The following is a 25,921-nucleotide window of genomic DNA, read 5'->3' as shown; positions in this document are numbered from 1 at the left end:
AAAAAGGCAGCAGTCAGTGAATACAGAGATAGATAAACTTCCTCCCCTGTACAATTTTTTTGTTTTGTTCATCTTATCACTGAGATGAGAGTATTACAGAAATCTCAGTTGCAACTTTCACCTTGTTTGCCTGGTCTCAGGGCCTTATCTCCTTATCCCAGTGACCACAATAGCCAAATCCTATGGAACCCATACAATGCTCAAATACTTAAATATCATATCTTGTTTGACCCTTGTTTCCCATTTATTGTTTTGTTCCTTTACTTCACTGTGAATGTAGGTAGCTCTGCATTTAAAAATAATTAAAATACATTTTTTATCTTGTATGTCTGGGTGTTTGTATTATATGTTGTCCGATGGTTGTTGGTGCCAAATCAACCAACAGGAATCCCAGATTTGGGGTGCAAGATTTCAGGTGTGATGAATAAGAAAACTTTATTCAGTGCAAAACCACTAAATTGTGATATAGCACTGCTGTGAAAACAGCATGGCTGTGAAGAGGCCCTGGGGCAAGGCAGCCCTAGGGCAAGGGCTCTCTTCAGCTAGACAGCTTTAGTCTGCTCTGGTCTGCTCCACCCTGCACTGTTCTGGCTTGCTCTGCTCTGCTCCGCTCTGTTCCATCAAGATGTTTTTAGAGTTTCAGCTCCGGACAAGGAAACACTCTTCAGCCTTCACTGGAAGGAGAAAGTGCACCTCTGAGCCAGAGACTACCAGATCCCCAGAGGCTCCATCAGATCCCCAAAGACTCCACCCCACCTTACTTTACAGGACCGCCCAAGCTACTTTTCAGTCTGAACAGCTGGTCTTGGCTCAGGCTTCACAACTTCCTAAATCCTCTCAAACAAGCAACAACTGGCCTCAGTAAACCACAGGCCTGGCACTACCAGTGGCCAGCCTAGATTCATAGCTTGGCGTCACCTGGGAATCTCCAACCCCAGCACAAGTAGCAGCCATCTCTGATTGCTTATGTAGACAGAAGTCCCTGCTCTGGTTCCTGATTGCTCTGTCCTAATGCAAATGAGGACTCCAAATCTTTGAAGTTTGATTGGTTCAAAAGGCACTGTTCTGATTAGTCAGAATGAAGCCACTCTGATTGATCAGTGAAGATGTGGATGGGGAGGGATATAGCTGTTCATCTCCAACGGGATGGGGAAAGTCACAGTCCTATTAGTTGAAACAAGATTCTAAAAACTTCTTTGTAAGAGCTAGCTCAGATAGCAGAAACAAAGTGCAGAAAGGTGGTTCAGTGCAGGAGGCAGGCAGCTTAGTGCAGGCTTCTCCTGAAGTGCAGTTTGAATGAGAGTCCCTCTTTTAGAAATAGTGGCTAGGCTATGTTTTCTATTTTTGTTTGTTTGCTTATTTGTTTTTAAAATATAATCCCAGTTAGGCCACCAGAATCCCTTCTTAACAGGCATGTTCTTTCTCAGGGTTCACATTGTCTTTTCAAGTTATGTTGTATGCCACCATTCCAAAAATAAAATCTGTTACTGTGTTTTACACATTACTTACAGGAATTTAAGGGTCATATAATAAAACAATGCTTTAGGTTTGAAAGTGAGCCTGGAAGGAGAGATAGAGATTAGACTGAATGGATAGGGAGTATGACAACATGGAGAGGAGGTTCGGAGCTGTGCTAGAGGCTAAATGGAAAATGACTGCTAAGACATGGAGAAGTGAGAAATACAGAAGCACTAAGATATGGGAACAACTCAAATTCCCATCAACAGACAAGCAGATTTAAAAAGTTGTGGTACACATATACAATGGAATATTACTTGGCCATAAAAAAAGAATGAAATTGATGGGGGACTCAAATGGAAAGTTTTTGTTTCTAGTGACAGCTAATGAGCTTAGTAATCAATGTATGTAAAAAGCTATTGTTTCAGAAACTGGAGGTACGACCCACCTTGATTCCAGGAAACCATACGCAGTTCCACCTTTTTGCCTCAGGAGGACTGCAAGCAATCAAGACGGTATCTGAGCCATTGTACGCCAGGGTGACCGCAGCCCAGGACACAGTTGAAAGGACATTGCAGCTTTTATCCAATTAACCTTTTCCCTGAATTCCAACCCCCTTACCTACTCTTCTCCTTATAAAAGGGCCCATTTTATACTGGAATTTAAGACAGCCTATTAGGGTACAAACCCGCTGTCTTCTTAGATCACCGACCATCTGAATAAAGCACCCATAAAGATTCAATCCCTGTCTCTGCTTATTGGGTCTGGTAGCTAAGAGGCAACACGAGCACCAGCTTTTCCGGTTTCAAAGTCTTACCATTTGTGACAGCATGGGTACATCTAGAAGGTATTATGCTAAATGATGTAAGTTGGTCAGAGAAAGAAAACCACCACCTGATTTCACTTACATGGGGAATCTGTAGAACAAAATAAACAAATAAATTGAAGCAAACTCATAGATACAGAGAAGAGACTGATGGTTGCAAGGGGTGGACAGGGAGTCGGGGAGTGGGTGAAAAAGTGAAGAGATTAAGAAGTACTAATTGATAGTTACAACATAGTCATAGGAATATAAAGTACAACATAAGAAATATAGTCAATAATATTGTAGTAACTATGTATGGTGACAGGTGGGTACTGAAAATATCAGAGGGAACACTGTAAAGATATCATTGTCTAAACTATGCTGTACACCTAAAACATACTAAATAATATTGAATGTAAACTAACTGATAAATAAAGTTTTAAAAAGGGAGAAAAAAGCAGATTGGGAAGAAAAATACACATGGTTGGTAAGAAAGGGGAGTCCAGCAAGACATACAGAATGCTAGAGCCATAGGTGACAGTATTAGAAAACATTTCTTTCTTTCAACCCAGTTATTTTATAGATAAGAAAACTAATGCCAGAATGCTTTTCCCCCCCCAATCACTGCATCCAGCAGGTGTCTCATCCAGGGATTTATCTTGACTCTGAATTTTAACGTAACAAGGGTGCGTCAGGCCAGATAGCTGAGGAGCAGGAGAGACCCCAGTCTGGGAGAACACTGATCTGGCACAGAGGCTGCTCCTGCCAGGAGAAGACGGGATGGGGAGAAACCCCAAGGCAGAGAACTGAAACAGAGGCCAGTAAGAGCCTGCCTTTCCCAGCAGGATGTGGTTGCCTGGGACAACTATAAACCAGCCCTGTGCGAGCCAGCGTGCTCAGGACAGTGGCCAAGCTGCATAGCATGATAGAGCAAGGGGAGGGGCAGAGAGGGACCTCCGAATTAATGGAAGAACCTGCATTTTTCTGGAGGGATCTCCAAAGGGAGGAAGCCAGGAAGTGCCAAAGGCTGCAAATTAAAGCAGCAACTTACTCCAGGTCAAGATGGCAGCGTAGGCAAAGACACACACAACCACATCGAAATCAAAACTAAAACATAAAATAACCATCACACCGAAATCAGGATGAATGGAAGTCTGACAACTACAGAATTAAAGAAAAACCACATCCATCCAGACTGGCAGAAGGGGCACAGATGTGAAACGGGCTGGTCCCACAACCACGTGCGGTGGATGAGAATTCGGGAGGGATATCTTGGGAGTGAGAAGTTCCAGCACCACACCAGGCCCCCAAGCCCAGGGTTACAGTGCCAGGAAGATAAGTCTCCACATCTTTTGACTGCAAAAACCAGCGTGGATTGAGTCAGTGGAAGACACTTCTGGAGCCCCAAGCAGTTCTTAACAAACCCTCACACAGACTCACCTGTCACAGCAGCCTTGCTCTAAGAAATCTCCCAGAGACCAATGGGGAACAAGGAACAGGTTTATTGGGGGTTGGAGGGGAAGGGCTACTCCTGGACTGACTAGAGGACCTATGGGAACAAGGGAATGGGGACTCCCAGTCCTCCATGCGGACCCGTAGGAGTCACACCTGGACTTCTACAGGCGCACTTTTCAAACTTGCCAACTGCACACTTCAGCGAGGGTGAGTTTGCCACATTAGCATATTCAGTAGATATGTCTGCATCTTGCTGTTGTTGTTCTGATCAGGTTGATTAACATATCCAGTTTGCATCCTGGCTACCTCCATATTCTGACCTCACCTACTCAGACACACTCTGAGCTCCAGCACCAAGGTGGCAGCTTGAAAGGCACCAGTGGCATACTAGGAGGAACTGAAGTGTCTGGCATCAAGGAGAGCAAAGGACATTGTCCCTTTTCTAAACCCTCCCATCACCGAGTCTGCAAGCTGGTACCATATCTGAGACTCCATCAACCTAGCTAACATTGTTTGACCACCTTAAAGATCCCCAGAGACTCCACCCCACTATACTTACAGGACCACCCAAGCTGCTTTTCAATATGAATGGATGGTCTTGGCTCAGGCTTCACAACTTCCTAAATCCTCTCAAACAAGCAACAACTGGCCTCAGTAAGCCATAGGCCTGGCATTAGCAGCATCCAGCCTAGATTCATAGCTTGGCTTCAACTGGGAATCTCCAAGGGCAGCACAAGTAGCAGCCATCTTAGATTGCTTTATAGCTCAGAGGGTGGTTCTGGGCAAAACACAGGTGGGGGGGCCGACCTTGACCTGTATCACCCAGAAACCTCAGCACCAGCACACCCAGTGGACAGCTACAGACCACGTTGGAGCACCACCCCTGTGCCCCTGCACAGCTGATTCTCCATGAAGGGCAAAGGTTGGTGGTAAGTGGTCACAGCCAATTCATGCAGCTTAATGGCCTGGGTAAATCCCTTCCATTGATCTGCCAAGGGCAACCAAAGCTCAACTATAAGAGGAGAGTGTACTCAGCCCACATGAAGGGCACACCTCAAATACCCAGCTTTGGTGATAGGGGGGGCTGTGCCACTGGACCCTATAGGACACCTACTATATTAGACCATGCTACCAAGACATGGAGTCAAAGCAGCTCTCCCTAATTCACAGAAACAAACACAGGGAGGCTGCCAAAATGAGGAGACAAAGAAACATGGCCCAAATGGAAGAAGAGATCAAAACTCCAGAAAAAAGGGGTAAAGGAAATTAAGATAAGCAATCTATCAGACACAGAGTTCAAAACACTGGTTATGAGGAACTTAGTGAGGACCTCGACAGCATAAAATAGATCTAGTAAGAAACGAAGGATACACTAAGTGAAATAAAGAACAATTTACAGGGAAACAATAGTAGAGTGGATGAAACCGAGACTCAAATCAATGACTTGGAACATAAAGAAGCAAAAAACAACCAAACCGAACAAGAAGAAAAAAAAAATCCACAAAAAAATGAGAATAGTATAAGCAGCCTCTGGGACAACTTCAAGAGGTCCAATATTCTCATCATAGGGATGCCAAAAGGAAAAGAAAAAGAGCAAGAAATTGAAAATCTATTTGAAAAACTAATGAAAGAAAACTCTGGTAAAGGAAATAGACATGCAAGTCCAGAAAGCAAAGAGAATCCCAAACAAGATGGATGCAGGACTTACAGCCAAGATGGAGGCATAAATAGACACACTGTGTCTCCCTCCACAACTAAGAAGGAATACAACTACCTCAAAACTAGAAACAACCAGAAGTTCCAGAAAATCAAAATACGTGGAAGTCCAGCAAACAAAGATATAAAGAAGAAATGCTCATCCAGACAGGTAGGAGGAGCAGAGAGGACACAGTGTGGTGGCGGCAGCGGCAGCGGCAATGGCAGGCCAGCAGAAAGTGCAGTCACACATTTTAAAAAGTCAGGAGGGACACCTGGGGAGCATTCCCAGATCCTCACCAGACCTCAAAGCTCACGGTCCCAGCACCAGGGAAAATCAAGCCTCATTGCTTCTGACTGTGCAGACCAGTGGGGGTTGGGGTGGAGGCAGAAACTGCTGGTCTCAGCAGAGTGCGCTTGTTTAAAGGGCACCCCCTAGAACACCCACAGACCCATCCACTCTGGGAACGACGGCCAGGGCAGCAGTTAGAGAGGCGCCAGACCCATACTAAAGTGGGAGAAGTGCCTGGAAAAGGGGCAAGTGCTGGGCAGGCGGCATTGTTCCCTCTTGGACCCCTCCCCCACATACAGCACCACAATGTGGTGAAACAGGTTGCCCTGTATTGATGAATTCATAAGGCTCCGCCCCTTACAACGTAACAGGAGCGACAGCTCTACCTGGGACACGGAGGCAAACACAGGAGTCTGTCAGAATGAGGAGACAGAGAAGTATGGTCCAAAACGGGGAACAGATTAAGGTTCCAGTGGGAGAACTAAGTGACAAGGAGATAGCTAACCTAACAGATGAGGCGACAGACAACTTAACAGACACAGAATTCAAAACACTGGTGATAAAGATGTTCACAGGCTTGAAAAATATGCTTGAGTACAGCAAATGCATAAGAGAAGAAGTGAAGGCTATGCTAAGTGAAACAAAGAAAAATCCACACAAAACCAATGGTGAAGGGAAGGAAACCGGGGTTCAAATCAATGATTTGGAACATAAGAAAGAAAAAAAACCAACTAGTGCAGAATGAGGAAGCAAGAATTGAAAAAAATGAGGAAAATTTCCCAAATTTTGTGAAGGAGATGGACATACAGGTCCAGGAAGCACAGAGGGTCCCGGATGAGCTGGACCCAGAGGGGACCACACCAGGATGCATCTCGTGATTGAGATGCCAAAGGTGAAAGATAAAGACAGAGTCCTGGTGGCAGCAAGAGAGAGGCGGAGAGTTGCCTACAGGGGGGTGCCTATAGGACTATTAGCTAATTTCTCAGGGGACACTTTGCAGGCAGGAAGGGACTGGCAAGCAGTATTCAATGTGATGAAAGGCAACCTGCAACCACAATTACTCTATCCAGCGAGGCTATCATTTAGAATGGAAAGGCAGATGAAGTGCTTCCCAGACAAGGTAAAGCTAAAGGAGTTCATCATCATCATTATTATATGAAATGTCAAAGGGACTTAAGAAAAAGAAGATCAAAACTATGAACACTAAAATGACAACAAACTCACAACTATCAACAACTGACTCTAAAAAATAAAAACAAAATCCAACTAAGCAAACCAGAATAGGAACAGAATCATAGGTATGGGGATCATTTGGAGGGTTATCAGCTGGGAGAGGGGAGGAGGAGAAATGGGGAAATGGTGCAGGGACTAAGAAGCATAATTGGTTGGTACAAAATAGACAGGAAAAGTTAAGAATAATATAGGAAAGAGTGAAGCCCAAGAACTTATATGCACGACCCATGGACATGAACTAAGGGGTGGGATTACTGGAGGGAAGGAGGATACTGGGGAGCAAAGGGGAAAAAAATTGGAACTTCTGTAGCAACATAATAAAATATACTTTAAAAAAAAGGTGAATGCAAAGAGGCCCACTCCAAGACACATCAAAATTAAAATGCGAAAGGTTAAAGATAAGGAGAGAATCTTAAAAGCAACAAGAGAAAAGCAGTTAATTACATACAAGGGAGTTCCCATAAGACTGTCAGCTGATTTCTCTAAAGAAACTTTGCTGGCTAGAAGGAACTGGCAACAAATATTCAAATTAATGCAAAGCAGGGAACTGAGGCAAGAGGTAGCATAGGGAGAACTCAGAGGTTGGGCTACTGTTGCTGACCTGCATCTAACATCCTGGTTGCCCGGAAACACCTTTTAGCAGTTAGGTAGGATGAATAGTAAACCAAGACAGGGAGAAGGAGGAGGAGACATGTCTCACATATTAATTCAGCAGATCTGAGCCTGGGCCAATAATATTGCCAGGTGTTCCAACATCATAGGAAACACCGTGCTAACATGGGAGGAGGGCAGTCCTTGCAATTCTATGTATTGTTTCCACTATGTGAGAAACAATGCCTTTGAAACTGTGTATTCATCCCAAGGCCCGAAAGGCAGGAAAGGGAGACCATAGTGCTCAAAAGAAGAAGCCCACAGAACAACCTGGGTTTAATTGCCTACCTCTGGCCACTGTCTGTTTTACGAGGGAGTTCCTAACACTTATAGAAAGAGCCCATAAAGAACTTTGGGTAACTGTCCCAACTTTAACTGTCTCCTGTCATGTATTTGTTTTACCACAAGATGAGCAAATAGAATGTGGAGCAAGATAAGGATTTGGGCTAAGAGATCTCCACACATACCTAAGTTTGGGTAGTCACGTCCCCCTGGAAAAGTTGGCATAACCTTTACCTATCAATCAATATATAACTTCTTCACCCCCATTCTGCCAACTATGTAAGTCCTCAGAACAAAGGTCTGGTGCTCTTGGCTTTCCCCGATCGCCAGGCCTCTGACCTCCCAGGTGCACTTGCCACTCTGGCCTTTCGCTGCCCCTACTTTTGCCATCTTTATCCTGCTTTGCCCTTTACCTATGCCTCCCCCTACCCCAACCTCAGCAAGGCCCATTCTCTTCCATGAGAACATACCACCCATAAACACTGCTTGCATACTAATAGATCTGCTGATCTGTAATTCTTTACTGCACCAGCAAGAAAAAACAGGTTTCAACATAACTACAGCCAAGATTTCTCTACCCAGCAAAGATATCACTTAGAATTGAAGGGCAGCTAAAAAGCTTCCTAGACAAGTAAAAACTAAAGGAGTTCATCATCACCATCTATTATTATATCAAATGATAAAGAGACTTATTTTTAAAAAAGGTCTAAACTATGAAAATAAAATGGCAAAAAGTATATATATATATATATCAACAATTGAATCTAAAAAACAAACTAAGCAAAGAAGAAAAACAGAGACAGAATCATGGATATAGACAGCATTTTGATGGTTGCCAGATGGAAAGGAGGTGTTGGGGGAATGAGTGAAGAGGTGAGGGGATTAAGAAGTACAAATAGGTAGTTACAGAATAGCCATGGGGATGTAAGGTACAGTATAGCAAATGGAGTAGCCAGAGAACTTACACTCATGACTCATGGACTTGAACAATGGTGGGGGGACTGCCCAAGGGAGTGGGGAGTGTTAATTGGGGGAGGGGGGCAAAGAGGTAAAAATCAGGACAACTGTAATTGCATATTCAATAAAATAAAATTTAAAAAAGAACCAATTAAAAAATCCTGGAAAAAAAATAAAGCAGCAACTCTCAAGAGTCTGTGCCCTCCTGGAGAGGGAAGGGACCGCAGGAGAAGGCTGCTGCCAAGGCAACAGTAAACCCTCAGCATGCATGGCCCAGCCAGAGGGAGCTGGTACTGAGGCTGCAAAAGTTGAAAAGGTCAAAACACACGTGTACGGTGGAGGTTAGAAAAGGTCAGAAAGCCACAGCAGGGTGCAGGACACCCCACCCGGGGCTGAGACCTGTGCTCCTACACATGACTGGAGATACATAGTGGCTGGAAGAGGTACAAAGACAAAGATAGCTGATATCAGCTCACATTGGTTGAAAGGCTGGACACTTCCACTGCACAGGGAGTTATGGGCATAGGTTTTAAAAACAGAATGCATGCAGAATCTCTCTCTCTTGGTCTTTTTGGCTCTCCCCTTACCTGGTTGGAGTAGAGCACAGGAGCACTTGCAGGACCAGTAGATGCCGGCCCATCTGGGGCTTAGGCCTCACACAGTCAAAAGCCAGCTTACAGAGGTAGCCCCATCCATGGGACACGGTGACCCAGTGCAGCACACCGCACGGGTCCTGGAATGCCTCCATTCTCTAGCCCTGAGAGTAGTGCATGGAGGCATAAGCTCCTCAGCCCCAGAGGCACAGGCAGCCTTGGGTACTGTGGCCCCACAGGCGGAGCTTCCCCTGCATGACTGACTGGAGTGATCTGGCAGCACACCCCAGACCCCAGGAGAAACCAAGCTGCAGGAGGTGATGGTGATGCTGAAACCCACAAGTGTATACAACCAGAGAGAGAGAGAGAGCCTGAGGATGGAGACCTGTTTGTGTAGCCATCCTGTGCTCCGAAAGGACAGAAAAACAATAATGGGGAACTTCTGGGCATGGATTTAGTTTTCAGTCTTTTGGGGAGCATGGGAATTTCTGTGCTTTGCAGAAGAGGAGGGCTCAGAGCAGGAATGCTCCCAGCACCCTCAAATTGGGAAACTTGTTGGTAAAAATCTCTTTCCTTCCCCAGAAATCTTTGTGTTATGCTTACACATGGCAGCAAGCAGCCGGACCTTAGGCTGCCCAGTTACACTAAGATCCTTTTAGTGCAAGAGATGTGCTGTGAAAGGCAAGAAGCACTCACATCAGATACACAAAGAGATGCTCGAAGCCAGAAAGAGAATAGAAAAGCTTGAAGTCAAGTGGTAGGGAAAAGAAACTCTGTAAAAGGCACATTATAAGAGTCAGTGGATTTCTCTAGCAGGGAAGTTGAAGTTACTGCTGGTGGGGAGTAGGAATTCAGATGAGTATGTGAGACTGTTTGGAAGGGGAGCTCACATCAGGGTTCTGATGATTTTTGAGAAAGCACCATATATAGCAGCTGCTAGAAAGAATACGAGCATACTTGTAGCCTGAGCACCAATGGATCAAAAGGAGGGATCTCCAGGAAATTGTAAAGACATAGGGGAAAAGGATGGACTTCCCTAGGGTAGCTAGTTACCCTGCCTGGTTGAGTTCTAATCAGGATATATCCCATTTATCTCAATTCTCTCCTCTGGGGTTTTCAGGGAATACATGGTTCTTAGTGACCTAAACAGACAACTCCTTCTCTACTGGTTCTGGTTTCCTTCCCTCACCTGTTATGTATCTTAATTTTGTCTTCCAGTTCTACTCTCCCAGTTCTCAGTATTTCTCAGCCAGTTCCTGCGAGCCTTTCTTCTTTTTCCTCCTTCAGATCTTATTCTTTATCAACCATAGCCAAGTGTATACTCAGGAGTGGAGCTGGTTGAGGAAGCTCAAGATCCACAATGAGACCATGACTCAAGTACCAATTACTTCATGGAATGATTAGGATTAACTCTACCAACAAAAGCTGAGCTGAAGAAATTCATGGTTCTGCAGTACTGAGCCTTCCTCCTTTCAGCCTCTTCTTCCCCTCCTGTTCCTTCTCCTCTCCCTCTTCCTCTTTTCTACTTCCCCCTCCTCCTGAATCTTTTATTTCTCTGACCAGTTATCAACCCTTTTGGTCCAGAACTTTATTTCTTATTTAGTTAACTCTCTTCTTCTTTCTACCCAAACTAAGTCTGCTTCTTCCTTGCTTTCCCCACTCCACACTCAAGGATATAATCACTGGCCGCTACATTAATTTGGGAGGTTCAGTGCAAAATTTAAATGGGGGGGGCTTCATACTTAAAAAGCAGAAAAGGCACTTTTAAGGTACTAAAATATAAAACTTTTCCTTTATTTTGAACTCTCCCTTCTCTCTCTTTCAACCTATAAAAAAGAACATAAACATATGAATAAAAATGTGGTTCAAAGGAAAGTAACACCACAGGGTGATCTGATCATCAATTCTAAATGGGCAAGCTATGAATAGTAGTCTTACCCCAGGCATATATCTTCTTTAGTAAATGGTTTATTTTTGCCTTAAACAAGTCCTGTCTACTGTTACTGTGCATCTAGGTTAAGAGTGTTTTGAAATGCCAGAGTAATCCAGTTTCTTTTAGATTCCTCAAAGGTATAACCACCTTCCAGGTGAGACAGGACAGTAAGAAGCTAGGAAAATTCCTTGGCAAGTGGAACAGGGAAACTGAGACAGATAGCTGAACAGACTGGCTTAGCAATTTACAGCCCAATACCAAAGGTCACCTCCCTAGGGATAACATCTAAGCCTCAGCTGTATTTTAGCTCCAAGCCCAGAAAAGCAGCAAAACCAGATGGGTGACACCAGAACCAACTCCAATGACTAAAGACCCTCCCCTGCCCCATGACCCTGAAAGGGCACACCTGGAAACCTGATGAACATTCTACTGAAACCCTCCCAAGATTTCCCATAAGATTCCTCCCTGCCAGAAAGCAATAAAAGCCTCAAAACAAAGGACCCAGCTTAAGCCCTCTCCCTCTTGGGGCAGTCCATACCATTCCACTTCCCTTCTTTCCCCACAGTCATGTTTTTCCTAAACTCTAAAGCAATGGGCAGTGGGCACCTTGTCTCAGGCTAATACCCTGAACCTGTCCTCAAAGCCCCCTTTTTTCAGAATTCCCAGTGAGCTAAGGCAGCCCAGCCTAGGCGCTCCTATTGCTTCTTTTAGGATATGCCTTTCCTTGTTTTACTGTCCCCAGCATTAATAAATGCATCCTCATAGTCACCTGAACTCATGAAATCTTTCCTACGCAAAGTCAAGAACTCGCACACTACCCGTTCGCACTAGGCAGATCCCTGTCCAGTAACAAAGGGAGCACATTGTTACCTATCTCATAATCCAATGCCCACCTTGCTTTCTCCCACCTTTATTTAATCATTCATATATTCCCTCCTTAATATCAAATGCATAAAACAAACAGCAAACTGTCATTCTAGGAAGCACTTTTTAAAAGTCTGTTGAGATTTTGCTTTCAGGTGTACCCTCTGTTTTGGTTCTAATAAACTGAATAAAATTTCCTACAGATTTGGATGTTCTCATATTGAAAATCACAGCCACTTCAAAACGGAGTCAGAACTGCCATCCCAGAGAAACTATCTCTCATGTTTTACTCCTCAAATCTTTAGAATGTTTAAACTGGGAAAAATAACCTTTGGACATGGCCAAACCAACACTGTATTCCAAACAACTGTTTGCAAAGCTAATAGGAAAGCATACATTCTGACTACTAAACAGAAAAATTAAAGGCACTGTTTAGAATTACCACCACCATGTATAGCTAAAGAATAACTTAGTTTATCTGGACCTATAGAAATTCTTTCTTGGAGTTACTAACACCAGTAGAAACTCCTTCCTCTTATACACATAATTATTATTTTCTTCTTTCTCATAAAAACCTGTTACTTTCACTCTCTAACTGGAACACTGGGTGTCTACCAGAATTTGTACTTCCCAAATTTTAAATAAACGATGGTTGTCTTTCACTTTGGCTTTTTATTTTTAGGTGAAAAAATCTGCCATAAGTTTTGTTATTGTTATTTTGTTTTGGTTGTTTTAATTTGCTAATTACGTTCTCCCTTAGGCAAGTTGCTCATCTTCTTTGGTGCGCAGGGCTCCAATACCCCCTCTTTCCTTCTCTGTGTCTTTAATCATTTTTTTATCAAAATGCAGTCATCTTTTGTAGAATAATAGACACTGAGGTAAACAGATTTTTTTGGTGGCCTAGAAATGGGCATTCCCTCACTTTTTTTGAATAAGCATTGAGTGTGGGACTTGAGTCAATCTAGTCAGGAGTTAACTGGGCTTGTATTTTATTATTGTTTCAACAGTCCTTAAATTCTCCTAACGTTATTTTGTTTATGGGGTGGGGTTGTTTGTCTAAGGGTTTTTGTTAAAGTCCACTTCTTTCTCAGGTTTTGGTACTTCCTTTGTGATATGCCTCAAGAAAATTTATCTTCATACGTTTGTCCCTCTTTCAGCAGTAGACTGCTCTTGTTACTCAGTGCTTGCTGAACTGCATAGAAGAGGAAGCAGGGACATTATATTTGCTCTGGTTCAGTGTCATTTTTAGGCAGGAAGTTTGTTTTTTACTTTTGGAAATTAAATTTTACAAGTAGTCCTGCCTCTCTCTCAGCAGCATAGAGCCTCTAACAGTCTAGGACAGGGTGTTTCTCTGTCCCTTTTCCCACTGCCTCTTTCCCAGCTGCAGTGCATCTTTACTTGTGCCCTGAAAGCAAGCAATAGAGCTTTCTGTCCTACCCCAACCAGGTTAAGAATTTATGAGGGGGGGGGGGGATATGACTATATAGAGAGGAGAAAAGAGAAAGGCACAAAAGATATGAGTGAAAGTTTTTGCCATCCTCATGTTGCAGGTCTCATACCTCATTGTATCAGGAGAAAGGTTTTTCTGCTCTCTATTCTTGACTCCAATCTTTTAGGAGTCTCTGGTGAGGACTCCAGAAGAATACTAGAAATATAAATGAATTACCCATGTTTGGGTTCTATATACTCCTGTTAGCCTTTAGTAATTTGTTAATGTTGTGGACTGGGTGAGAATTCTCCCAATCTACCCTTCTTTAGTTTTTCTGCCTGGACTAGATTAACAGGGGAAAAAGTAATTTAATACACACACATGGGAGAATTACAAAATGATACTCAGATCATAAAATGAGGTTCAAAGAAGTGACTGACCTAGGCACCATTTTATACTTTTTAGACCAAGAAACAAAAAATTTGTCAGAAATTTACAAAACATAAAAGCTAATGCTCATTCTAAGCAGGTCTGAATATTTATTATTGAGGAATCTAAAAAAAGTTTCAGCTGGGGGAATAAATTAGTAAAGGCATTGCAAAGTTTGTTTACACATACTTTTTTGACTCTGGATTTTAACACTCCTGTGAAAAAGTCATCTCTCAGTGCTTTAGGAGTGGGGAGGGCACCTATCATGGAAATTTATTTCCTTATATTAAGGAGACAGAAAAGAGCCAGGAAGCTCTTCCTGCTCTTGCTGCTTCTCAGACAATTTTATTGGGATGGCCAAAAATTTTATTAGGTTTTTAAGGAAAGTAAAAGACACCTTTTTCATTTTCACCAATAATTTTATTGAACAACACAATTACCATTTTGTTCCACTACCTTCTGCCATCTTTCAGGCAACTTCATAATTCCATCTTCCCAAAACTTTTTATCTTTTTGAGCTAAGAACTGTTCCAGGTGCCTTTTGCAGTCTTCCAGGGAATTGAAATTTTTTCCATTAAGCGAATTTTGTATAGACCAAAATAAATGAAAATCTGAAGTTGTAATGTCTGTTGAATATAGCAGATGAATCAGAACTTCCCAGCCATGCTGTAACAGTTTTTGCCTGGTCATCAAAGAAACGTGCAGTCTTGCAGTCTTACATTATCCTGATAGAAGATTATGCATTTTCTGTTGGCAAATTCTGGACACTTTTCGTCAAGTGCTGCTTTCAGCTGGTCTCATTGGGAGCTACACTTGTCAGGATTAATTGTTTGGTTTTCCAGAAGGATTTCAAATAGGGGACTCCCTTCCAATCCTACCATATATACAGCATCACCTTCTTTGGATGAACTGGCCTTAGCTGTGGTTGTTGGTGGTTCATTTAGCTTGATCAGCGATCTTTTCCACTCCATATTATTGTAAAGTATGCACTTTTTATCTCCCATCACAATTTGTTTTAAAAATGGGACGTTTTCATTACATTTAGGTAGAGAATAGCATGCAGAAATATCGTCAAGAAGGATTTTTTTCATTTAATTTATGTGGATCCCAAACATCAAAGTGATGAACATAATCAAGCTGGCGCAAATAATTTTCAATGTTTGATTTGGATATTTTCAGTATGTCGGCTATCTCCTGCGTGGTGTAACACTGATGTTCTCAATTAATTCCTTGGTTTGATTGCTATCAACTTCAACTCATCTACCCGACAACGGAGCATCATCCAGCAAGAAATCTCCAGCATGAAATGTCACAAACCACTTGTGACATGTTTGACCAGTCACAGCATCTCCTCCAAGCACCACACGAACCTTTTTTTTTTTTACATTCCAGTTGTGTTTTTACCTTTCTTGAAATAATAAAGCATATATGCTGAAAATGTTGCTTATTTTCTTCCATCTTCAATATTAAAATAGCTACCCAAAAACTCACCAATTTTGATAAGTTTTTTTTAAAAAAATGCTTATTGTACTATTTACAATAGCCAACTGCTGGAAACAGCCTAAGTGCCCATCAGTGGATCAAAAACTGTGGTACATTTACACAATGGAAACAGAAAGAAGGAACTCCTACCTTTTGCTACAGCATGGATGGAACTTGAGAGTATCATGCTAAGTGAAATAAGCCAGTAGATGAAAGACAAATATCATATGATCTCACCTAATACAGGAAACTAATGAACAAAACAAATGAGGTAAATAGAACCAGAAGCATGTAAACAAGGAACAGACTAGATTGACAGTGACCAGAGGGGAGGGGGGATGGGGAAAAGGGAGAAAAGAAGGGGAAGGATTTAGTTAAGGGACTAAATATGGACTACTTTATGGGGAATGACTGTGGGAGAGAGGGGAGGTGGGTGGAGCAGGGGAGAGCAAAGGGGGGAAAATAGGGACAACCATAATAAAAACCAAAAAGTAACAATAAAAAAATTTTTGAAAGGTAAAGCACGCTATTGTGTTTTATTTCATTTACCACTGAAAATGGACGAAAAAATATTTTGATTCGATAATCCCAAGAGATGTTGAAGAACTTCAGCAAATGCTCAAGTCCAATAATGAGAATGATTAAGAGCCAAATGTGAAAATGTAAGTAATTTAGAAGATGAAGATTATGTGGACATTTGTTCAGAAGATTTGGATACAAGCAAAATATTTCTAGTTAAGGAATCGAAGATGATTAGACATGAATGAAAAGTATTTTCTGGAAAGGATAAAGAATCAAAATGGAGGGAAAATCCAATAAGAAAACAGATTAGAAAACAGCTGCAAAATATTTTGTGTCAACTTCCATTAGTTCAGCCAAGCGCAAAAAATGCCAAGACAGATCTTGAAACTTGGAACTGCTTTATCACAAATGATATTTTATTTATCTTATTATATAGCAATAAATACATCAATTCAATCTCAAGCCGGTTTTCATGAGGGGGGAAGATGCTAAACAAATAAGACAAAACCAGATTGAAAGCATTTTTAGGCCTCTTGTATCTAGCTGGCTTACATCACAACAACTGACTAAATTTGCAGGACTTATGGGCTACAGATGGTAGTGGGATTGAATTTTTTAGACTTACGATATCTTTACGGAGATTTGGATATATTCATAATTGTATCAGGTTTGATTAAAAACTTACCCAATTAGAATGCCTAAAAGTGGGCAAATTAGCAGCTGTGGGAAACATTTTCTCAGCATTTGTAGAAAATTCTAAATTATGTTACTTTACAGGACAGAATTTAACAATAGATGAAATGTTACCTGGATTTAGAAGCAAATGTGAGTTTAGAAAATATATTCCATCCAAGCCTAGTAAATATGGTATAAAATTTTTTGCTATGGTTGATTCAAAAGTATTTTACAAAAGAAATTTTGAAATATGTACCAATTATTAGCCTGAAGGTCCTTACTTGATTAGCAACAAACCAGCAGACGTAATCAAGAGACTTGAAGAACCCATTGGCTCATCAGGACAGAATACTACAGCAGATAACTAGTATAAATATAAATCTTACCTCTGACCTGAAAAAGAAGCGACTTTCAAATGTAGGTACTATTCATAAGAAAAAGCCCCAAATACCCCCTGAATTTGTGTCTTCTAAAAACAGGCCCGAAAAATCCAAATTATTTGCTTTTGGTGCAGACCGCACACTTGTATCTCATATACCCAAAAAGGGAAAAAACGTAATTTTAATTTCAAGTATGCATTTCGATGATGCTGTAAATTTAGATTCGCAAAAGCCTGACATAATAGAATATTACAACCAAACGAAGCCAGTAGTTGACACTGTGGACCAAATGATAAGTACATTTAATGTGGCCAGGAACACCAGAAGGTGGCCTATAGTTACATTCTATACAACTGTGAATATTGCAGGAATAAATGATCAGACTATTCACATGCTGAACAGCAATGTGAAAACGAGGCGCAGAATATTTATTAGAAATCTCGTAATGTAGTCAGTGTCGCAACAAATAAAAAGGCATTCAGAAATCTCCACAGGCGTGCATAAGCCTTTACACCTGAAACTTCATCTATTCCAAATGTGAATTGAGGGTAACTCTAACGACAACATAGATACAGCTCCTTTGCTTGACAAGCAGGGGGAGAAAAAGATGTGTTAGGTGCTATGCATCCAAAATGAGCTGCTTATAAAAATATTTTTGCAAGTGTTGTGAAAAGTATTTATGACTTGCACATAGCAATATTGTTTGCGATGACTGTTACAAACATTTTGTAAAGGCACCTATTGACGATTCTGATTGACAAATGTTAAAGATATTTTTGGTTTTTTGGTTTTTTTAGCAATATCCATGTTTCCATTATTTGAAAAGAAAAATGTAATTCTTTATGTTTTTATATTTCTTTAATAATTTAGATTGTAACTGAAAAGAAATAAAAAATCATTTATTTTTATATAAATAAATGCAAATTTGCAGTTTTTAAGTTTTATTTTTCACATTTCAGCACATACTAGTAATGAATATGATACATGCAACTACACTGTAATTATTTTGACCATGACTTCTGCAGGGTTAAAATATAAGTAATGATTTACAGCATAACCCTTTTGTGTAAACGTCATGATTAGCATATATTTTATTCCTAAAACTGTTTAAGATTCTCATTTCATCAAGAAGCACAAATAATGACTTCTGATATCTTAAAAAATATTAAAAATCTGAATAATTAAATAATTTGGATGTCTGGGCCAAATTATTCACCCATTCAAAATTATTCATTGAGCATCTTGCCAGGCATTCTGTTAGATGCTGGGGATCCAGTACAACAAATGTAGACAGACCTAACACCCTAAGCATACCACTGAAGTCCAGATTCTGAGCTGGCAACATCAGTTAAAGTGGCCACTTTACAAAATACTGTTTCAAGAAGGCTTATTTTTGCCTAGAGTCTATATTTATAATAAAATACAGAGCAAGATTTATAGTTCTTGGTTTATGTGTTTTCTTCTTAAGTAGAATAAAAGTTCCTTGAACAAAGTGAGTGCATTGTAGACCACTGCATATTCATGAGTGTTGCAAGGTGCTTGTATCCAGGCAGGCACTAAGTGACTCTTGGGTAAATGAATATACATCAGTGCGAGTCAAACAGCGGAGATTTTTCTTTATGTGTTTCAAGGTTCCTGTGGTCTCTATGATGGCTATTGGTTCTTCCCTAAGAATAATGGAGCAGTAGTTCATACTGTTACACAGACAATCACAGGAGATTCTGAAAAACAATAAAGCAACCAATGAGATGTCAGAGATATGAATGAGGTCGGGTGGGGCTGAGACAGAATAAGAGTATTTGGAGAATATTTAAATTTGGCATGAGAAGGAGAGTGACAGAAAAGAGCAGGAACATAAAAATTAGGTAGGATTTGGAAAGCCATTTAGTTTTATGCATTTATTGTATGAATGAGAAGAATTTTCAATGCCACATTAGAATTACTCTGTAGAGGCTGAATTAAAGAAAGATGAACAGAATGAAGGTTGGTACCAAGGGGAGATGCTGAAAGCCAGAGAAGAGAGCACTGGAGGGGAAATGAGAGGCTGAATTGGTATCTAGGATTTAGGGAAGGAGCATTTTTTGGGGGGGTGGGGGGAGGTGCTGGTTTGTTGGTAGAAGAAGGAAGTCAGAATAGAGGTATTGTGGGGTAGGTTTATTTAAAACAGAAATCAAAGACAAACTTTTCTGAGAGAAAGAAATAACACCTGTAAATTAATGCTGTTTCTGCAAATTCCATTGCTAATAATTTTCCTGGCAAGCAGTAACAATGAAGATGGTAAGAACTCTAGCAACTGCCCAGCAGGGTGCAAAAGGGTGTGCGTGTTTCCCTGGGATACAGCGTCTCCAGAACAGTCTGAGAGTAAGAATGTCAGCACAGTTCTTTTCTGGGTTATCCCTTACTTAAGGACCCTGTGCTGTTCTGAAGGTTGTACGAGGTGAAGTAGGTTTACAGTTGTATGTGAAAAAGAGCTTATTCTTGCAGTATTATTTATTAATTATTGTACTGCTTTTCATATTAACAACTGTAAACCTACTTTTGCCCCAACATGTATATAAAGCATGGGGCTCAGGGCAGGTGAATGTGTGCTGAGGTAACTACAGCTTCCCTTACCTCCAGATTTTGAGTTTTCCCTTTCTGGCACCTTTCTTTCTTCATTCTCTTTCCTGCTCTATGTCTTTTTTCCCTCCTTATTCTATCTGGGGTTTTTTGTTTGTTTGTTTGTTTTGCAATAGCCTTCCAAGACCAGATCTCCTTAAGAGCTGTCTATATTTCATCCTTATACAGTATTCCCTCACTTATCGCTAGTATTATGTTCTAGACACCCCACCCCACACCCGTGATAGGTGAAAACCCGCGAAATAGGAATCTTACATTTATTTTAGTATTTATATATATTTTAAGGCTTTATAAACCCTTCCCACACACTTATAAACCGTTCCCAGTCCCTTATTAACCTTTCCCACTCCCATATTAACCTTTTCCACACTTTTATAAACACTACTTATGTCCTTAAACATATTCTATACTCTTAAACCTACGTGACTTTAACAACATACGTATACAGTACCGCAAAATAGCGAAAAATCCGCAATAATTAAATCTCACAGTAAGTTCTTCCTGATTCTCTTGCTCTCACGATTTATGCCACTTTCTTTCAACAATATGCTCCCTTCCATTTCCAAAAAGAATGTCATTCATTTTTTTCCACCTTCACGTACCACTATGCTTTTTCTCAACTTCTAAGCAAACCAAATTTTGTTCCATTACCTCAAATCCCCCAAACCTCTCTCTTCTACTTCCTTTTTTTGCTTCCACTTATTTCATCTTTTTTTAACTCCCTCTTTCCTCTAATTTATACCCCTCTTTTCTAGATCCCTTTGAGGTACAGATAACATGAGGCTGTGAGCTGTGCTCTGGGGAAGTCAAGGTAGGCTTCTGGTGACCTATCAAGGATCAGAGCTCCTGAGCTTCCAGAACAACACATGGTTGCCATCTCTAAAGGATGAAACTAGAGTTTAGCAGATGTGCAGGCTATTCATATATGTAATAATCAGTACACTGTCACTAACAAAATACGCAGGATCATCAGTGACACCTGTCCACATAATCTCGAGTCTCCTTGATGCAGGGAAGGCAGATCTCCAGAGAAAAGGTCAGTCCCACATCCTTCCTCCAAGAGGGAGAGGGATAATGCATGGCAAATTCCCAGTGTGGGATGGATGTGTCTGTTTAAACTAATGTGAAGATATGAACCCTCAAGCTTATGTCCTTATCTGAATATCTTTTCTGTCCCCTGCAATAAAACCAGAGGCCTGGCTGTTCACTGGCCCCAATCCTGGTCCTGACCATCAGATGCTGATTTGTCATGTCTCTGGCTTTTATCCAAAGCCAGTTTGGATTATGCAGAGGGTTATGTGGATGCAAGGTGAACAGGTACAGCAGGACACTCAATAAAGTGATATCTTGCTCAAAGCTGATGGGACATGCTATCTTCAATTTTTCTTGGATGTGGAAGCCACTGAGACATCTGGCCTATCTTGCCAGGACCTCTGGGGCATGGACTGGTACCTGCCTGGGCCTGTTAGGAACTGGGCCGCACAGCAGGAGGTGAGCTTGAATGTAATGCACTTGAATCATCCCAAAACTCTGCCCCACTTGCCCATCCATGGAAAAACTGTATTCTATGAAACCAATCCCTGAGGCCAAAAAGGTTGGGGACCACTGGTCTAGAAGGTCAGGACATCATCCCCTACTTGGGGAAAGTAGTAGATGGTCCACAAGCAGAGCAAGAGAGCCAAATAAAAGATGGACTCTAAACCCAAAAGAATGAAAATAATTAATTCAGTAAATAAAAGGGTTGAAAATGAGACATGCAGATGTAGGAAGATGTTGAGGGTTAGCTGAAAAGTTAATCTCTGAAGAGGAATGAGAGAAGAAATAAGGAAGAAAGGAGATGAGTGAGGCGAACACTCAAATGAGAAATGGCAGGCCAGGGAAATGTAGTAAATGAGGTGGATTTGAAATGATACCCTTGGTATGCAACCAAACCCACAGAACATCGTAACTCCACGGACTTGATCATCTTGGCAGTGATGGTGCTTCTGACAGATGTTGCATTATGGCTTAAAAAGCACTGGTAAGTATTTTGTATCCATCGTTCCTGTTCTTTCATCCACTCCCTACTTGTTTTTCCATATCTACATGTATTTTTCTCTCTCTCCTTAGCTCCTTTCCCCAGTCTCTTTCCTTTTAGTCATCAATTCTCACCTCTGCCTCAAGCACAGTAATTTTCATCTCTGTTCTTATTAGGACACACTGTGCACCTCCTCCCACTGCTCTTCCTTTGGATTGAGATTCCAGCAGCCCAGGGACTCAGGATATATTTAAATGCAGCATGGTGACAATGTCCTTCCAACTCTCCATTTACAGCTTGTGTTGTTGTTTGTTTATGTTTGTTTAATGATCAGTTATTAATATAAGCTAAATGTAATTTGAAGGATTTGCTTTCTGGCCTAATTCTGAGATTTTAAAACTAATATTTTAACTCTGAACAAAATGAGATCCTAGCAACCTCTACATATTGAAAAATTCATGAATCTCAGGCCCATTTCAGATGTCACTTCCCTCTGGGGGCCTTCCCTGGTTCCCAAGTGGAAGCAATATCTGAACTCCTACCAGACTTTTGGGCATACTTTGCTGAATCTATTTCTCACTTTCTATCCTTTGTTGCAGCTAAGTATGTCCTTTTTTCTCTTCTAATTTTTAACCTACTTGAAAGCAAATCCTATGTCTTTTTAAAGTTTTTATCACTTACAAAGTGTATTAACTATCAATAAAAGCATGTGTTAAGTTTATGCCAAATATACAGTCTTTTGTTATTCTTTCCCTTTCTGATATGTTTGTAGTAGTTGAAACATTTTATGCTTTTTGTTAAAAGTCTTCACACTTTACTAGTTCCTTAGAGTTTCTCTGAGTCCCTGAAAAGAAACACAATTTTACCTCTGACCATTCTTATAATTTAACTGTACGGACTTACTGGTGTGAAATTTTTGCTACAAGTATTTTAAACAAAAAGAGGAAGACAGGAAATAGTCCTTGCTATTTACACTGTAGTGTGGTTCAGGGACAAACAGCTTGTTAGAAATCTAGATTCTAGGACCTCACCTCAGACCTACTGAATCATAATTGCATTTTAGCAAAATCGGCAAGGGATTCATTAGGTACATTAAAATTTGAGATGCACTGATACAGGTGCAGTCTGAGAGGCAGCACTGCAAGCATATCACAGAAGCAGAAAGATGGTCAAGAAAAAAGAACAGTGTTGATAGTCAGGATTGTAGTGAGTCCAAAGCAAGGAGAGTACGTATAGTACATTCTTGCTATTTATGGCTGTTGCATTAAAGACACTGTGAACACTGAGTTAACGAATGCTAACCACTTCTCCTAGGGAAAATACACGGTTTTATGTTCCTGTGAATCTGTGGTCAAAACATTTTTGCCAACTAATGAATACACAGATCTGTTTTATGTGTGTTTGTTTAAAGACACCTTACAATATACATAATTTCAAATAATTTATTTACTACATGTAGTATTTTTCAAAGATTTTGTTGTTATTTACTTGGGGGAGGGGGTAAAGAAACATCGATCAGTTGGTTGCCTCTCGACCGGGACTGAACCTGCAACCCAGGCATGTGCCATGACTGGGAATCAAACTGGTGACCTTTCGCTTTGTGGGATGACACCCAACCAAGTGAGCCATAGTGGTCAGGGCTATATGTAGTATTTTATAAATAATAAAATACCAGCCAAGAGTGTTTAACATCTTCCTGACTCTGAATATGTAATTACAAGTGTTTTTTTGCTTTTAGCCACAGAGCTGTGCTAATATGCTTAAAAAAATAAAACAAATAAAAAATGGGGTTATATTATGAGTTCACAAAACTAGCTCCTCAATCTATTCCATAGCTTCGTCACAGCATTATAAATGTTACTTTAGTTCATTATGAGCAGCTCCACATATAGGTCAGCAAATCCCTCTTCTTTTTTTGGATTTATTGCATTGTTGATTTGTTAACACTGAACTCATGGCCTAGAACACTATAACAAAGGTTACCTACACATGTATTTCCTCTGTAAGGCATATTACAGTCTATTTGTGTTTAGGAACACTAGACAGTTCCTTAGCACTACGCTTCAGGGATATTTTAAACATTGAAATTACCAACAAAGAGCACAACAATGTGAAAAATGTGGCACTAAATACACCATGGAAAGGACGCTTGTTTACAGTGTGAGAACTGAAACAAGAAGGCAGAGCATCACCTGGTTCAACCTAAGCACAAACGGCAGTATAAGTTGAGATATCCATGACTGGACTTCAATTACTTCAGAATTCATTAATGAATTCCAAAAATAATTCTTAAGCACTTGCTATGCAGCAGGGACACAATGAGTATAAAGTAGTGGGGGAGAGAAAGATCATCACTGTTTTCTGAGCTTGAAAATTTTGCCTTCCTCATTTGATTCCACAAATTTACTGCTTTCATTGATGCATCTATCTTCCTTTCTTAATACAGCAACTTATTTGGGTTGAACTAGGAGAAAAGGACTTAGCTTTAGTTTGTTTAGAGCCGAGAGAGGGGAACCAGGGCAAGAACATTCATATGAACCTAGTGTATTTGGCAGCAGCTGCACATGTTGAAATTTTTGTAAAATAAAGTGAGATGGGGGAGGGGGAAAAGGTAAAAATAATCAGATGAGAGAGCGCATACTGTGCGACTGTTACAATCGTCCTACCTGAATTAGACTGGTTGTTGCTTCTCTAGGTTCCAATCTACCTTGTCACCCATGCATAGCAGCCATCTGGTTTTTGGTGGTTGACTCCACTCTCAATTGTACTTTCAACCTGATCACCCTAAGGCAAATATGAAAAAGCTTCCCTGACAATGTGATAAGCTAAAGAGTGGACCGGTAACCTATCATTTAGGCCAAATCATCATATAGATCCCACTTTTCCTAGCTCAAAGTTATAGTTCAGAGGTAGGCATCTGCTCTAAGGTGGTACAGTTTATATGAAGCCTGATTCTTGTGTATGTTTGTAGGGAAAAGAGATGGCCCTTCTTGTCCTGGCTGTTATGGTGTGAGGTATCAAGCCCGAAACAATTAAAGATATTTTTTCAACACCAGACAAGCAAGCTGAGGATAAAATTTACATGTAAGAAGGCAGAGAAATTATATACTTGAAATTTGTTAAGCAAGTAGATCTTAAGTGTTCTCAACACAAAAAAGAATAAAAAAAGTAACTGTGAGATAATGGACGTGCTAATTAACTTGACTCATGATCATTTCACAACACACATGTCAATCAAAACACTGAGTTGTAGACTTTAAATATATAAAATTTTCATTTGTCAATTATACCTCAATAAAGCTGAAAACAGCAACAAAACCAGTAACAAGGCTCTCCCTCTGGGGAGCAGTCCTTGCCATTTCCTTTCCCTTCTTCTCCCACTTCTTTCTCCACAGGCACACATCTCCCCAACTCCAAGGCAATGGGCACCTGGCAGCTTGTCCCAGGATGATCCCCTGAACCTGTCCCCAGAGCCCCCCTTTCTCTGACTTCCCATTGAGCTAAGGCAACCCAGCCTGGGCTCTCCTGTTGCTTCTTCTATACTAAGCCCTTCATTGTTTCACTGACCCCAGCTTTAATACTGTAAATGTATCCTCATAGTTACCTGGATTAATGTTGTGAAATCTTTCCTACATGAAGTCAAGAAGCCACACACACATTACAGTTGGCCCTAGGCAGATCCACTCACGGCCAGGCCCCCTGTCCATAATAATCCGATGATCTCAAGGGGTCAGGGGCCCCCTGATTGACATCTAGGTTACAGTAATAATTTGCTGGAGGACTTCCAGCCAAGATGGAGGCCTACACAGACGCGCTGCATCTCTCTCCACAACTAAGAAGAAATACAACTACCTCAAAACTAGAGACAACCAGAAGTTCCAGAAAATCGAGCTGCATGAAGTCCAGCAAACAAAGAGATAAAGAAGAAATACTCATCCAGACAGGCAGGAGGGGTGGACCTGGGGAGGAAAGGATGTGGTGTGGTGGTGGCAGCAGTGGTGGCAGAGGCGGGCTGGTGGAAAGTGCAGTCACATGTTTTAAAAAGTCGGGAGGGACACCTGGGGAGCGTTCCCAGCACCAGACCAGACTGTGCAGCTTACAGTCTGTCCCAGCACGGGGGAAAATAAAGCTTCATTGCTTTTAACTGTAC

General features: G+C 41.0%; 1 protein-coding gene and 1 pseudogene across 1 annotated transcript in view; one reads left to right on the top strand and one right to left on the bottom strand.

The window, feature by feature from the left end:
• The window catches only part of FAM117B (family with sequence similarity 117 member B), a 108,849-nt gene that overhangs the window by 39,788 nt on the left and 43,140 nt on the right, over positions 1-25,921 (bottom strand). The window lies entirely within an intron of this gene.
• Positions 3,849-24,784, top strand: LOC150022528 (T-cell surface glycoprotein CD1a-like; annotated as a pseudogene).

This window comes from Furipterus horrens, unplaced genomic scaffold (assembly GCF_987537825.1).
Source record: "Furipterus horrens unplaced genomic scaffold, mFurHor1.1.pri manual_scaffold_1, whole genome shotgun sequence".
NCBI classification, from domain to species: domain Eukaryota; kingdom Metazoa; phylum Chordata; class Mammalia; order Chiroptera; family Furipteridae; genus Furipterus; species Furipterus horrens.
This window is presented reverse-complemented; position numbering and strand designations above follow the sequence as displayed.